Below are 17,215 nucleotides of genomic sequence, written 5' to 3' on the forward strand. Positions count from 1 at the left end.
GCCAAATGTTGTATGTCTGCAGAACATTGCTGATTATGTCGTCAACGATAAATGGTATACATTCAGAATGCAGAATTGAAGATTCAAGATGAGGCTGAACGAATTGTAAATAGTACAGCAGGTAAATCTATTCTTGGGGATATTCGATCAACAGAGTTTAACTATAACTGGCACATATCAATTGATATTCTTAAAAGTGCAGAAAAAGAAAAAGAGTGGGTATACCACCTCTTTTGCGGTTGTTGCCTGCAAATACCAACTTCGCCAAGTGAATATGGGTCACTGTCATGCTCGATCCTGTATGTACTCGATCCTCCCATTCCATTTGGATTAGGTATTAAAGTAGACAATGTATATTTGGGTCCAAATGGTTACTGTTAGTTCAGATGATTTTCTTAGATACAAGCAATCGTGACCGAGAATGCCAGTGGCTTTCTCAGACAGTAGCATACTTGCCTGGCACATTCACACAATGGATGACAGATAATGTGACACTTGATGTATGGAAAAGACTCAGAGCATGGAACTGGTTGTATATCCCCTAGAATAATGGAAAGAAATGCTCCATACTTAAAACTACAACCAGTCAAGCGACAACCGCGTGAGCTTGCATACTAAATCATCCAAGGAAAATGGGATCCCGGCTTGTTGGGGCCTCTCAAAACTCTGAAGTGTCTTCAGTGTTTTTCAAGCCCCAACTACAATTGCAAATACATTATATTCTATCACCTGATACCGGTCTTGATATGCTTTGGCACATTATGTATTTCTTTCGTAAAAATCAGCGATCAAACCGGTCTGGTTTTATGACAGGTATCATCAATGGAAACTACCCAGGAAAAGCCACAATTGCTTCCCATACTAGACATATCTGATCTGACATGTATCTGCTTTTCCCTTGTTTTTTTTTTAAAGTAAAACAAACCAAACAAATGCAAGTCAAGACACCTGTGGTTACATTTGACCAACATCTTTGCTAAAACGTAATGGAAATAGCGAGGACAAATTCTCTACCTATTGCATACTACACTGTGGGGTGTATCTTGATTTTCTTGGAATCATCAGTGGAGTGATTACTGGGACGTGGAGCATCCGCAGTACATTAAAAATTTAAATGGTCCTCGAGTTCATGAGCAATGCTAATGATTTTGCTTGTATTTACTTGTTTTTTTTATATCAAATGCAATTCCAACCAGGTCGTTTAATTCCCTTCAACGTAAAAAAAAAAAAAAATGTCATCGAAATATAACGTGTATTTTACATGAAATTATTAGCCATTTCAACTTTTAAATAAGTCAGATACAAATAAATAGAAATTGTGTGTTTCCAACTACGTTTTCCGAGGTCCTTTCTTAGGACAATTTGGGTCAGGAGTGGAAAAATTGAATTTGCCGGTCGACTGACGAGATGCTCCAATGCGCCATCTCTGAAATATGTTTATTACTACTGACGTAAACAAAGGTCACCACCGCGCAGGTTTTGAACAATCATTCAATATGCCCAATCAATTATTACGAGATATGTGACTGGGTCAAAATTCACCTTGTGAGTATGTCATTGCATTATAAAAATCTTGAGATAAAAGTGAGTGAGTGGAAAATGAGGCTATCGTATCCAATCGACTGTCATTCGACGGAGAGATCAATGCAGTTGACCTTCGAAAAATAACGATGGGCCCAACTAGTAGAAGATTAAGAGGGTGTGGCTGATTTTATTTATGATTCTCACCAACGACAGTGTAGCGTAGTGGTATTTCAAATTGATTGTCAATACGCTGTCGAATGTTATGTTTTTTAATGAATCGTAGTCTACCTATTCTACTAGGCTAACTGCCATGACATGACAGAAAGGCTTCCTTACAATCCTAGTGATTCCTATCTTAAGATACCTACCTAGACTAGGTAGGTACAAGGCTATGCAATTAGCTATAGCTTAGGTAATCAACGGTTAACTTCGGATGCTATTGTTGTAATGATGCACTACCTAAAAGTTATTGCTCCAAGGTTAGGAAAACTGGATAGCTAGCTAGTAGGGTAAACAACTGCGTGGACTGCCCAACTCACCGACTACCACGGCTAGGCCACCCTCTGAAAAAGTACTTTTAACACGTCCTGACACCGGAGATGGTCATCAGTCCCGAGTTGTTGGTGGTGATAACAGGAGCTCAAGACCTCTACTCTCCTTTTGAAGTACTAGGTAAGTAGGTATAGGGTAAAAAACCGTAGGGTCCAGAGTGGACCATGTACGATCAGCGTGAAGAATCTCAAAAAAAGTACATTATAACGCGTTCTGACATCGGAGATGGGCATCAGTCGCGACTTCTTGTTGGTGAGAAACGGAGCTAAAGACCTCTACTCTCCTTTCGAACTAAGTATTTTCTCCAAAGTTAGAAATTTAAGGCCAAATTTAAAGCATTAAACAGAGGGTAGTGAAAAGGGTGTCGAACACAGTGCAAATCTCACCAAAACGCTTTCAGAATTTTTACTTACGCTTGAATATTTTAGAAGATTGACGCCATCTCAATGTTTGCAGAGACGCTTGTATCAATAAACTAACCATTTCCTGTGATAAATCCGCACACCACTTGTACCCACAGACGCTGGGGCACTTTCATCACAACAATCGGAAAACGGTCCCTCACCGGCTTGTTTGTTAATAAACAACTGTTTTGGTAGAAGACGACAACGAAGAGTGCACTTCGATAATTTCTTAAATAAATAGTAAAACATCAATATTTTACATATCTATGATGATTAATTTGAAAATATTCGATATTGAAAAAGTAACTCGATTCTGACTCAAATTTAAGTAATTATTTTTTGGAATTAGAACGTTCTTTTATTGTAGTGTCTTACCGAACAATTATAGAGCCGTGATTTCCACGAGCGGCAGGATACTAAATTCAAATTGTTCCGATACGTAATACAAACCATCGGTCCTTTAACAATAGGAAGTAGCTAGCGGCAGCTGGAACGGTCGTAAGCTTCGAACAAGGGGAGAACGGTAGTTAACTGCTTGTCCGACAGTCGCGCGCCGCGCGACTGGGAGGTAAACAAACCACTTTTGCTTTCGGCCGCGGGTGTGAAGGACGTGTTCGTCATCGCTCTCTGCCCGCTTCATCGTCGTATGCTTTGTTTATATTGTGTTTTCTACTAATGGTTTGTTTGACTTGAAAATGAAACTGTAAGTACACTGTTTTCATTTTCATTACTTAATTATGAACCAACATAGAGTTATCGCCGTAGATGCGGCGATTTCCTCTCTTTTCATGAATTGAACCCTTGAATTATGTCTCGGTGCCGAGGGCGGGCGCGCTCGCGCCGAGTCATTTATTTGGGCGAAAGTGTGTAATTGAAAAATGTAAGTACTCTTTTCATTATATTTGTTCCGACACGGCATACAAACCTTCGGTCCTTTTACAATAGGAAGGTACTAGCGGCAGCTGGATAGGTCGTAAGCTTTCGAACAAGGGGTTCGGTAGTTAACTGCTTGTCCGACAGGCGCGCGCGCGCGACTGGGAGGTAAACAAATCACTTTTTGCTTTCGGCCTCACCAGCGGACATTGGGTGGACGTGGTGTTCGGAACGCTCTCTGCACCGCTTCCTCGTCGTTTTGCTTCATGAGTATGGTTTCGGTTGGTTTGTGTAGTGAACATTTGTAAGTACAATCATTTCCTCTCTTATTTCTTCAATTTTGAATTGATCAATAATGGAATCTCCACGCCTCGCTACCCCACGGAGACTAGCCCGGGGTACCGAAGGGCCGTAAATGCGGGAAGTTCCGATCTTTCCCGGAGATAGACCCTCATATTTTGTGTGCTCTGGTGTCGGGGGCGCGAATGCACCCGAGCCGAGCCTTGTGATGTGTGTAATGATTGGTCGGAGGCGCAGTGGACTTTGTATGAGGGCAGAAGAAGCGAAGGCCTGCAAAGGAGTCGTCGGAAAGCTCTCCCGCGACTCCTTTGGTGACGGACACTTCGTCTTCTTTCCTGCCGCCCGCTCAAACTTCCATGTCTCGCGCCTTCCCCTTCGGGGGGGGTGTCTAGGTCCTTCTCTTCTCCTGACTTGTCTAGTGTGGAGGAGGGCGCTAGATACCCTGACGTCCAGTTGTATTCTGGGTCCTCTATCCGTTCGTCTTCGTGCGAGCGGGTAGAGGATCCCCCTAATCACCCGACTTTTTGCCTCCTCAGGTGCGGTTGCCGCGAAGGATGACCTCGGACAGGTGTGGGCATCGTTGGGGTTGCAGGGCGTGCCGAGTGTCCAGGGGCTGCTCTACCATCTCGCTGGCGCCGTGGCGGTCACCCATGCAACGGTCTCGACCACCACCACGACCCTTACAACACCCGGCTACGCTTCACCTCCTCACCTGGTGTACACCAGCACGCGGTCTCTGTGACACCCACTACATCGGTGCAGGGCCAGTCGCCGTAACTCGGGGGGGGGTGTGATGCCGCCACCGGGTTTGCCGTGCTGCCGCGACCGGACTTCGTGTGCCCGAAGAGCTCGCCCATGGACCTCCCACCGGTACCTAGGATGTCTGTGCCGCTGGTCCGCCCATCTGGACCGCCTACTACAGTCCTTGCCGTAACCTGCCTGGCAACACTGCCTTGCCGGTTCCTGTACCTGCTCTGCTGTCTTCGTCTGCCGTTCCTGTGATGCCTGCACCTGCTGATGTTGTTCCTGTTCCTGGCGCCGCTGCTCCGATGCTGATCTGTTCGGACAGGTGCGTCCGGGCCCTGTTGCTTCGGCAACAGCAGCCCCGGCTCCGTCCTGGTGACAGATCGACGTCGGGGTCCTGAGAAGGTTGACGAAGAAGAAGAAGAAGAGGAGGAAGGGTCGTCGTCGTCTTCATCGTCTTCTGTCCGTCGTCGTTTCATCGTCTTCTTCGTCGTCGTGTCGTCTGCCGCCTCTTCCCCTTCTTCGTCTAAGGCTCCCCGCGAAGAAGAAGAAGGTCGCCTCCCCCCCCCCTAACGAAGTCCTCCTTCGGGACTTCTAAGGGCCCGTCTCGCTCTGGTGAGACGGGGGGTTCTTCCGCTGGTCACCCTGCTCCTTCGGGGCAGGACCCGTCTCTTCTTCCGTAAGGAAGAAGACTACGGGGACCAGAGGAGTGCCGGCTAACACCGACACTTCCTCACCTGCTGTCAGTGGTTCGGCCACAGCAACAGGGTCCGTCTCGGCCGCTCGTTCGCCGAGAGGTACCCGAGGTGTACGGTCGCCTACCAGCGACCGTGCAGCCAGGAACCAGACCTCTGAGTCTCAGCGTCAGGTTCACGGCACGGAGCGGAAGACTGGTGGACAGCGCTCACGCGACTATCACCAGACCAGCTCTCGCTCTCGCGGCGAGCAGCTGGCTACCCGGCGGCGGACGTGACGGTCCATGAAGCCGGCCACGGGGCTGAGGCTGGGAAGAGGTCCCCCGTTCGCCGGCACCAGCCACGGCTGGTACCAGCGAACTGACGCACCGTGAGGATACGCACCGATCTCACCGTGACAGTGGAGCTCGGCGCCGGTCGCCTGACCGTCACTCTCACAGAGAGCGATCGGGTGTACGGCGACCAGCACCAGCTCCTCTGACACACGAGACCCGGGGCCGCCCTGTTCTCGTCCAGCCGTTCTCCACAGCGAGACGGCTCGACTAGGTCTGCAGCTCGATCGCCACCGCGGGTTGGCGATCGCCTGCAGTCTTCCAAGCCCGCTGGTTCTGCCAGCGAGCGAGGGAGGGAGCGTCAGGTCTGCCTCTCCCATACCTTCAACCTCCTCGGGTTACACCGGGAGGGGCGAGGTATTGAGGAGTGATCGTGAGGGGGTGCGCCCTTCAGGATGCCCACCCCATTCGTCGTACAGTTTTTACCAACCAGGCTCGGTTCTCGGACCAGCCAGGTCGTACGCACGGGTGGTTGGAGGAGACCGAGAGGGGTCTGTCGCTGCTCCTCTCCTTGAGGGAGGAGGGTCTCGGGAGGTGCTCCTCTTTGAGGGACTGGACGGTCCGACTCCGCAGGACGCAGTCACTCCTGAGATCCAGAGGAACTTTGCCGAGGTTATTGCGCTGATTCGTCAGCACAACGACCTCGGGGAAGGATCGCCGCTCCCACCATCCGAGCCCAGTCCCGGCTCGAGTCGTTCTGGGGCCCCGAAGAGGGAACCAGACCGACGGTGGTTTTGAGCGTTCTGAGCTTGCGGACTCAGTGCTGGACCAGGTTGAATCGCTTGTCTCCGGACAAGACGGTTCGTCTCAAGTCTTGCAGGTCGAGCAAGCTGCTTCCACCTCCTCTGCTGCGACAGCGGCGGTTTTCTTTTACGTGCCATCTGAAGACCCGATGCCGCCCAAACAAGGTGAACCCGGAGTTAGCCAGGCTAACTCCGGGTGTGTCTCTGCAGCAGCTCCTGTCCGAGAACCTGTGGTTCTCGCAGCAAGAGGCACTCGCCTGGAATCTACCGCCATGGCAGCTTTCCAGGCCGTCTCCTGGCTAGGATCTGTGGTCCCTCACAGTATCTAGGTCGCAGCCAACTCCGGGGGAATTTCTCCCGAAGATGACTCGGCCTGTTCAGGAGGACTTTGCCAGTCTGGGGGAAGAGCCATCTCCTTCCTTGCCCACAGACGGTGAACTGTGGGGCCAACCTGGTTCTCCGACGAAGGGACGCTGTCCTTACTAGGGTTTCCAGGGCGGCTGGGCGTGTGAAGCGGCGTTGGGACTTCGCAACGGACCTTACGGAGTTCCACGTCTCTCTTCAGGAGAGATGGTGGACGCTGCGGTGGACAGACGGCGCCCTACTGACGACAGTGACCGGCTGGTTCACCAGGCGGTCTCGAAGGCTTCTGGGCAGCCTCGGACTGCGGCCAAGTCTAAGAGCTCGGCTAGCGCTTCCTCGTGGCTAAGACGGTAGCTGCGTCGAAGACCCCGGGAATGACTCTGTCTTCTTCGACTTCTGGCAAGGGGGGCCGAACCAGCCCTCCTCCCAGCCCTCCTCCTCCCGTGGAGGCTCTTTGGGAAGAAGTCGAAGAAAGGGGGGAAACGCTAGGACGGCGTTCCCCCTCACCTGCTGCCGGAAGTGGGGGGTTGGGGTGCCTGGCCACCATTGGGCAACTTGGCAGCGCTACGGCGCCGAGACCTGGATTGTAGATGTCCTTCGGGAGGGATATCTATTACCCTTCGATTCTCGGCCACCCTCACCTCCAACCCGGTCCAACAGCAGTCGTACGTTCCAGGGTCATCGAAGGACGTAGCACTGAGACAGGAGATCAAGACCATGATGAGCAGAGAGCTGTAGAAATCGTCACGGATCAGTCACCGGGCTTTTACAGTCGACTCTTCCTGGTGGAAAAGTCTACGGGAGGCTGGCGCCCGGTGATAGATCTCTCTCCCCTGAACCGGTTTTGTTCGCCAGACCCGGTTCACGATGGAGACGGCACGCTCAGTGATGCGGTCGGCTCCATCAGGGAGAACGATTTCATGCTTTCAGTGGACTTGAAGGATGCGTATTTCCAAATACCCATTCATCAGATCCTCCAGAAAGTACCTCCGCTTCATCCTCGACGGGACGGTGTACCAGTTCAGGGCACTTTGCTTCGGTCTCTCAACCGCCCCACAGGTGTTCACGCGAGTGTTCACTCTGGTGTCTGCTTGGGCCCATTCGCACGGGATAACGTCTGATGAGGTATCTCGACGATTGGTTAGTCCTGGCGAGCTCCCGCTCGCAGTTGCTACGTGGGACAGGGATCGACTGCTCGAGTTCTGTCGCGATCTGGGGATCGTTGTGAACTTCGAAAAGTCCGATCTCGAGCCCAAGCAGAGGATGAAGTACCTGGGTATGCTGATCGACACGGTAGCAGGGCGAGTCTTTCCCGCAGACTCGCGGATCAGCAGATTCAGGGAGGCAGCCAACCAGTTCCTGTCTCGGCAGGAACAGGCAGCTCAGCGATGGCAAGTCGTGATCGGGACACCTGTCGTCACTCGAGAAGTTAGTCCCTCACGGGCGTCTTCACCTGCGGTCTCTTCAGTGGAGACTAAAGGAGGGTTGGTCACAGGCGACGGATCCCCCAAGCTTTCCAGTGTCACTGACACAGGAGGTGAGGCAGGACCTAGCCTGGTGGCTGGACGACAGGAACCTCTTAAGAGGGGTGCCCCTGCGCACTCCCCCCCGGACATGCAGCTGTTCTCAGACGCATCGACCGAGGGATGGGGCGCACACCTGGAGGAGTTGCTGACTTCAGGAGGTGGTGGGACGCGAGAAGAACGACAAGCACCTTCACATCAATGTACTGGAACTCAAGGCAGCGTTCCTCGCTCTCCAAGAGTTCCAGGACCGCTTGATGGGACACTCAGTGGTGTTGATGTGCGACACACCACGGTGGTGGCCTACGTCAACAAACAGGGGGACTAGTGTCTCTCCCGTTGTACCAGTTGACTCGGCAGGTGCACGAGTGGGCCGAGGCACACTCAATAGAGCTGTCGGCACGCTACATTCCGGAAGAGGAATGTAGTAGCAGACACGCTCAGCCGTCGGGATCAGGTGATAGGGACCGAATGGTCTCTACACCAGGACGTGGCGGAAAGGCTCTTCGACCTGTGGGGGCGACCAGTCGTGGATCTGTTCGCCACCCGGCACAACAGGAAGCTCCAGGTGTTCTTCTCGGCCGTGCCGGACCCATGGGCCAGCTGCAGAGGACGCTCTTCAACACCCGTGGGACAACCTCTTCGCCTATGCCTTTCCCCCGTTCAGCCTGATTCGCAAGGTGATCAGTCGAGCACTGGTCACCCCCCGAATCTCAGGATGATCCTGGTGGCTCCCAAATGGCCACAGGCCATTTGGTATCCGGACCTGCTGGCTCTTCTCGCAGGAGAACCGAGAGAGATTCCCCCTTGGCACAACCTTCTCGCCCAGCCACACGTCGAGCGGTCACACCGAGCAGTCCAGTCTCTACGTCTTCACGGCTGGCTGTTATCCACCATCTCTTGCGAACGAGAGGCTTTTCTCGTAGCGCAGCAACAGAGATGGCTGGAAACGTCCGTCAGTCCTCTGCAGCTGTGTACCAGGGGAAGTGGGCCGTCTTCTGTGGGTTGGTGTCGTAGACGGGGTCATATCTCCTCTCAGAGCCACTCTTCAGCAGGTAGCGGATTTCCTCGTTTTTCTTCGCCGAGAGAAGCTCCTCTCAGTCCCCCACAGTCAAAGGATACAGAGCCGCCTTGGCGCTCCGTCCTGAAACTGAGGGGATTGGACATCTCGAACTCGTTCGAGATCTCCTTGCTTATGAGGAGCTTCGAAAGGTCTTGCCCACCCAGGGAACTCAGGCCCCCTGCGTGGGATGTGACTCTCGTCCTTAGGAGTCTGACTCGAACGCCGTTCGAGCCACTCCGAGAGTCGTCAGACAGGGATCTGACCCTCAAGACCCTCTTCTTGCTGGGCCCTCGGCATCGGCGAAGAGGAGTTGTGGGGAACTTCATGGTCTTTCCTATGATGTACGACACTCCAGGGGATGGGGATCTGTGACGCTCGATTTCGTCCCGAACTTCGTTGCGAGGACTTCAGAACCCGTCGATCCCTGACGACAGGTTCGAGTCATTCACGATTCCCTCCCTATTGGACTTCACCGATAATGATGCGGATGAGATGCTGCTTTGTCCTGTGAGGGCGCTACGGCGCTATCTGAAGAGAACTCGACACCTCAGGCCTGAGTGTCGACGCCTCTTCGTTAGCACCGGGGTCACCAAGAAAGAAGTATCCAAGAACACTCTTTCATTCTGGCTGCGTGAGGTCATCAGGAGGGCGTATGAGGCTGATGGTAGTGACGACATCCGTACGTCCCGTCCGAGAGCTCACGAAGTCAGAAGTATTGGCCCCTCGTTGGCGTTTCGTAAGAACTTCTCCGTGGCGCAGGTCCTGAAGGCAGGTGTCTGGTCTAACCAGACTACCTTTACGTCCTTCTACCTTCGGGATATTGCCCACAGGTCCTTGGATACCTTTTCCTTGGGACCCGTGGTGGCTGCTCAACAAGTTGTGTAGCTAACCAGACCCTCGCAGGCTGAACAGCATCGAGTCCTGGTGTGACTGTGTGGATGGATGTGTGAGTGAGTGAGTGACTGGCTCTCTCTTCCCATCTTTCCTCCCCTCTACCTGTGGGCAGAGGGCCACGGTCGTCACTACGCTGGATGAGGACGAGATGCAGGTGAGCTATATGACAGAGCCCCATCCTATCCCTTTCACTAGGGATAGGAGCAGAATATCCACCACTTCCTTCTACAAGGGGGGGAAGTGGATGCCTACAAGAGTCAAACCCATGACTTTATATTTGCTCCTGTACAGGAACAAGTTCTTACATTGCTGGTACGAAGAGATACGCATGCCTCTCTCTTAGTACTCGGTCCAGAGGTCTGACCATTGATCCTGCGGTGCACACCCCGATCAATCGGACAGAGGCTTGGATCCCTCCCTCGCTCTTACGACCAGGGAGGCTTCCAAGGTTGGGCGAACACCAGTCTGTTCACAAAAGACTCAGATTCCACCCACCAAGAAGTGAGTCTTCCTATTGTAAAAGGACCGAAGGTTTGTATGCCGTGTCGGAACAAATGACAATTTGTCTAAAATTGCATTTTCATACAATCAACTTACCTGTCAGATATATACATAGCTAAGACTCCGTCGTCCCCGACAGAAATTCAAATTTCGCGCCACTCGCTACAGGTAGGTCAGGTGATCTACCGGCCTGCCCTGGCCCTGGGCGGCAGGACTAGGAACCATCCCCGTTGTTTTCTATCATATTTTCTCTGTCGCCGGTGGTATCAACATTGTTGTTATTACCTCCTGACTTAGATTCATTTTTCAACATTTGATCAACGTTTTTCGGCTTTTTGGTGACGTATTTGGATCGTGTTTTGGCATTCGCTACTGTGGACTGTTTTTGGAATAACTCTTTTGGATTTTTCTCAGTATGTCTGATTCTAATGTGAGTGTGAGAATGTGTGTGAATGTAGGCTGCAGGGTGAGGATACCGAAAGCTTCGGTTGATCCTCACACTGTATGCCGTAAATGTAGGGGGGTTCAGTGTTCTGCTATTAACACTTGTAAGGAATGCGAGGGTTTGAATGCAGAAGAGTGGAAGACTTTGACTTCTTATTGAAGAAGTTAGAGAGGGATAGAGTTAGACGACTGAAAGGTGTGAGTTCAAGGCCTATTGAGCCTTTCACGGATAATTCTAACCCTACTACTGTAGATTCTCCCTATAGATCTCATTCTCAGAGTGTCTTTTCGGATTCGGTTTTTTTTTTTTTTTTTTTCATCGGGAAATCGCCAATCTGAAAGCGACTATTAGAGACATGAAGTCCAAGATGGCTGACTCGAAAGGTAAGGCTAGTGATAGTGAACATTTTAGTGAAGTGAGTCCTATCAGTGTTGTGGAGGGGCGTTTGATCGTCCCTGCGGCGCTCCCAGGCCAGACCTCTTCAAGCTCCCATGCCCAGAGGAGAAGGAAAGTCGAAAGCCTTAAGGAGGGTCGTGGGGAATCCCAACGTCAGACGTCCCTTCAGCTAGCTCTGCTTCATGGCAGCCAGCTCAAGGGCGCTATAGGAAAAGCGTCCTTCGCGAGTGTTTCTCGTCCTCTCCCTCTCCCCTCACCTAAATGAGGGTGGAAGGAGTCGAACTTATCGTTATCGTTATCCGGAAGGACCGCCTGACTGAAGCGTCATATGAAGCAAGACATTGATTCGAGCCCAGAGCGCTTCTCGGATGACGCCCCGTCTGCTATTAAGAAGGCGAAGGTGGCGTCAGCGTCACCTGACGCTTATGAGGAAGTCCCCCATCATGCTTCTTCCCGAGTGATGACGAGAGGCGTCATGCACTAGACGTGGAGAAGCGTCAAGAAAGATAATTATGGCGGTTCAGGAACAACTGTCATCTCTTGTGGGAGTTTTAGCGCCCCGTCGGAAGGACGTGAGCTTCCAATTAAGAAAGTCTCGTCCTCTCTCACCTGCTCGAAGAGAGAGTGTTGTAAGACAAGAAAAACGAAAGACGTCTTTTAGAAGTGAAGCGTCATTTCAAGCGGATCTGAGACGTGACGCTCCATCCAAGATTGTGACGCCGAGTAGGACGCCCTTAGAGAGCGGAGCGTCTTCCAGACGCGAAGCGTCATCAAGACGTCAACAAGAGACGTCATACATGACGCTCGGAGAGCGGGAAGCGTCATACAAGACGTCTTCTACAGTGCAAGAGAAGCCGCAGGTTGTGACGCCTTCCAAGTCTATCAAACAAAGGGGAAAAGGAAGAGTTTCATTCCCTTAGCCCCTCTCCTATCAGGAGTTTGTCTCCTCCAGAAGAGGAAAGTTCAGAAAGGAGAACGAAACTCAGATATATCCCGAGTTGGAGGAAAACTCGGATGATACGATCATGGAAGAGAGGGCTTGTCCCAACTATAAGGTGTTGACTACCCTGCTTCTTGAGGAATACGGAGACGAGTTGACTCCGGCTGCTCCTCCTTCTCCAACGCTCGCTCTTTTCTAGTGCGAAGGCGAAGAAGCCCTCGTCTTTTCTGAAGATGAAGCCCACCATCTCGATGAAGCGGGCTTTACACGCCTTAGACTCCTGGATGAAGTCGAAGAAAGACTTAGTCAGGACAGTATTTGCATGCCTCCAGCAAGGTTAGCTGGGAAAAGAGGCATATGGTACAAGACGGGGGAGAATATGGGGTATCGCTCTCCCTTCTACAACAGAGGCAGATTTTTCGACGTTAGTTGACGCTTCAAGGCGTCCAAGTCTCAATTCTGCTCGAATTACATGGAGTATTTCAGAACTGGATCATCTCCTCAAGGGACTCTTCCATGTATTGGAAGTCTTCAACTTCTTGGATTGGTCCCTTGGGGTGATGTCCAAGAAAGCTCATGATTCAGAGGGAATCGAACCTGAAGCCCTGTTATGCATTTTGTCTTGCATCGACAAAGCGGTACAGGATGGATCTTTTGAAGTCTCTTCATTATTTGGAGCAGGTCTTTTTAAAGAAAGGACGGTGTATGGCGCCTTCTTAACAAAGGCAGTCTCGCTGCTCAGAGGGCAGCTCTACTGTATGCACCTCTACGGACTATTTGTTCCCTTCTCAGTTAGTGAAGGACGTGGCTCACTCTTTAAAATGAGAAGGCGACGCAGGATCTTCTGACGCAGTCGGCTAGGAAGAAGAAACCTGCTTTAGTTTCTGACAAGAAAGAACCTAGCACTTCTATGCAGCCCTTTCGAGGTGGTCCGATCTCAGACCTCCCGCAAGAAGGAAGGCTCCAGAGAAGAGAGGTAGGTCCGCCTTTCGTCCTTTAAAAAGGGAAAATGAAACATTTCTCCTCCAAGCACCAGTAGGTGCCAGGCTCCTGGGATTCGTGGAGGCCTGGACACTGATAGACGCAGACGCGTCTTCACTGAATATCATAAGGAAGGGATATCGTATCCCTTTCCTGAATACTCTCCGCCCCTAACGTCAATACCAAGGGAACTATCAGCCAAGTACAAGGACCCTGTGCTGAGGGATACTCTTCGATCGATGGTGGAACAAATGTGGGACAAGAGTGCAATAGAACTAGTACTGGATCAAAAAAACTCCCCGGGGTTTTTACAATCGCCTTTTTCTAGTGGCGAAAGCCTCGGGAGGCTGGAGACCAGTACTAGAACGTCAGCTCTCTGAACAAATTTTGTTCAGAGGAAGGAAAGTTCTCCATGGAGACTTCTGCTTCGAGTCCTAGCGTCATTACGACAAGGAGATTGGATGGTGTCTCTAGATCTCCAGGACGCCTACTTTCACGTCCCGATCCACCCTTCGTCGAAGAAGTACCTCGTTTCATGACGGGGGGAAGGATCTTTCAGTTCAGAGCCTTGTGTTTCGGCCTGTCCACAGCTCCTCAGGTCTTCACAAGCCTGAGTAGATGTGGCGAGATTTCTTCATCTCAAAGGAGTGAAATGTCTCTATGTATCTAGACGACTGGCTCATCAGGGCCAGATCGGAGAGACAGTGCTTGGAGGACCTAAGTTAACTCTAGATTTGACCAAGGCGTTGGGATTGCTTGTGAACCTAGCTCGAGAAGTCTCAGCTGACCCCAGACAAGACCTAGTCTATCTGGGGATTCGGATGGATTCTCGGGGGTTTTCGAGTTTTTCCTTCGCAGAGAGAACCGCAAAAGGTTTGAGGATAATCTCTCTCTTCTTAAGAGAAGCAACAAACGTCAGCGAGGGAATGGTTGAGCCTTCTGGGGACGCTTTCCTCGCTGGAACAATTCTTCCTCTAGGAAGACTTCATATCCGTCCACTTCAATTCTTCCTCAAGAAGTCTTGGAGCTGGAAAACCCGACAACTGTCGGACGTTTTTCCCATTCCAGTGGGAGATAAAGGCACACCTACAGTGGTGGTTGCTAACCTCTGGAAGAGAACAAAGGGATCTCTCTAAGAACACAGAACCCAGACCTAGTGTTGTTCTCCGACGCGTCGGAGACGGGTTGGGGAGCGACATTAGGCTCCAGAGGAAGTGTCAGGCACCTGGGAACCAGCACAGGTGTCCTGGCACATAAACTGCAAAGAGCTCTTCGCCGTACACCTGGCCTTGAAGAGCCTAGAACCTCTGGTGAGAGACAAGGTAGTGCAAGTAAACGTGGACAACACCACGCACTTGCCTACATTCGGAAACAGGGAGGGACACACTCTCGTTCCTTTACGAACTCACGAGAGACCTATTACTTTGGACGTCTCACAGGAACATCTCCCTGCTGACAAGGTTCGTACAGGGAGTGAGGAATGTGAGGGCGGACAGGCTCAGCAGGAGGAACCAGGTCCTTCATACAGAATGGACTCTGCACGAGGAAGTGTGTCTCGATCTCTGGTCTCTGTGGGGTGGGAACTCCTCATGTGGATCTCTTCGCAACATACATTTCAAAAAGGCTCCCAGTGTTTTGCTCGGTCGTGGAAGACCCAAGAGCAATTATGGTAGACGCCTTCCTGCTAAACTGGTCGAGTGGACGTTTACGCTTTTCCCCCATTCAAAATCCTGGGGTTAGTAATGAAAAAGTTTGTGGCGTCAAAAGAGACGAGGATGACATTAATAGCCCCCTTTTGGCCGGCCAGGAATGGTTCACGGAGGTGGTAGAGTGGATCGTAGACTTTCCAAGATCCCTACCAGAAGGACGGATCTTCTCAAACAACCACACTTCAAGAGGTACCATCAAAACCTCCCCGCCTCTCGCTCTGACTGCCTTTCGACTATCGAAAGACTTGTCAGAGCGAGAGGCTTTTCTCGCGAAGTGGCAAGCGCGATCGCGAGAGCTCGCAGAACCTCCACTACGAAAGTATACCAGTCGAAGTAGGGAGGTCTTTAGAAGGTGGTGTAGAGCCAAGAAGTTGTCCTCCTCCTCCTACCTCTATAGCGGAAATTGCTGATTTCTTGCTATTCCTGAGAGTAAAATCTCATCTAGCCGTATCCACAATAAAGGGATACAGAAGTATGCTCTCGGCTGTATTCAGGAACAGAGGATTAGATCTGGCAAATAACAAAGATCTCCACGATCTCATAAGATCTTTTGAGACTTCAAAGTCTAAGGAACCAGTACCTCCGAACTGGAACTTGGACGTAGTCCTCAAATATCTGTCTTCGATAGATTCGAGCCTCCGCATCTGGCGTCATTTAGAGACATAACTAGAAAATGCCTATTTCTTTTATCGTTAGCGACGGCAAAAAGAATTAGTGAGTTTACAAGCTCTGCAGGATAAAGTAGGATTCAAGGGAGACTCGGCTATTTGCTCGTTTAAGACCCTGTTTTTAGCGAAAAACGAGAATCCCACGAATCCCTGGCCTAGGTCATTCGAAGTCAAAGGAATGTCGAGTCTCGTAGGCAGAGAAGCAGAGAGGTCTCTATGCCCTGTTAGAGCTCTGAAGTTCTATCTTCAGAGGAAGCGTCAGTTGGGAAGCTCTAGAACAAGGTCTTTGGTGCGCGGTAAAAGACCCACAAGACTGATGTCCAAGAATGCTCTAGCGTTCTTTGTAAGAAACGTCATTACGGACGCTCATAAGGTCTGGTCCTGACGAACAATTACAACTACTGAGAGTAAAAGCTCATGAAGTAAGAGCGGTTGCGACGTCTCTCTCGTTTTATAAGAATATGTCGCTTAAAAACATTATAGATACGACATATTGGAGATGCAACTCAGTATTTGCATCTCATTACTTGAAAGACGTGCGTGTGACGTATGAGAAGTGCTTTTCTCTAGGTCCTATCGTATCGGCAGATACGATTCTGGGTACGGGAGCCGACACCAATCCTTAAATGTATATACTGTTCTTCTGTTTGGATATGGTCGACGAATCTCTTCGAACAATGGAGGGGATTCAGGCTCGCACGGGCGGCCGTCTATGTTTTGTTCATAAGAGAATTCTCGTCATATCCAATTAGTTTGAGTAAAATGTTTTTTTTGAAAAAATTATGTATGTGTGCGTAGTGGTTTTTTGAGTTACGGTTGTTGTGACGAGTTCGGGGATAACTCGTAACAATCCTTAGTTCTAACATATGGTTAGGATCAGGTGGTCGGGATTGGTTGTGTGCTCCTTCATAAGGTGTATTGTCATATAAGTGGATCAGCACCCATTGACAAAGTCCTTTTAGGCTCTGCTGAGTAAGTGGGTAAGACCCCATCGGCAGACCCACAAGAACTCTTGGCCATAGATCACATATCTCGCTAAAGTTTTCTTGAGGTGATGCAGACTACTGGGCAAACACCCACGAAGTCTACCACCTATCATGTAGGAACCAAGGTTTTATTTATACCTACACATATGTTGTTTACCTGTCTATTCCATATAGTAGCTGTCTCTTACCCTCCACCGAAAGGGTGCCAATCAGCTATGTATATATCTGACAGGTAAGTTGATTGTATGAAAAATGATATTGTTATGTTACAATAAAGTTTCATACATACTTACCTGCAGTATATACAATTAAAGGCCCACCCACCCGCCTCCCGCGAGACAGGTGGAAGTGAGAGAAAATATGATAGAAAACGGGGATGGTTCCTAGTCCTGCCGCCCAGGGCAGGCCGGTAGATCACCTGACCTACCTGTAGCGAGTGGCGCGAAATTTGAATTTCTGTCGGGGACGACGGAGTCTTAGCTATGTATTATATCTGCCAGGTAAGTATTTATGAACTTTATTGTAACATAACAATATCATTTTTCCTAACTATACAAACCTGAGGTCCTTTTACACATA

General features: G+C 50.4%; 1 protein-coding gene across 1 annotated transcript in view; it reads left to right on the forward strand.

Annotated features, from left to right (window-relative positions):
* Positions 1-1,407: 1,407 nt before the first annotated feature.
* Positions 1,408-17,215, forward strand: part of LOC135221688 (uncharacterized) — a gene marked incomplete in the record, with an annotated part of 360,943 nt that continues 345,135 nt past the window's right edge. The window contains 1 exon segment of the mRNA XM_064259420.1: positions 1,408-1,545.

This window comes from Macrobrachium nipponense, chromosome 3 (genome assembly GCF_015104395.2).
Source record: "Macrobrachium nipponense isolate FS-2020 chromosome 3, ASM1510439v2, whole genome shotgun sequence".
Classification (NCBI taxonomy): Eukaryota; Metazoa; Arthropoda; class Malacostraca; order Decapoda; family Palaemonidae; genus Macrobrachium; species Macrobrachium nipponense.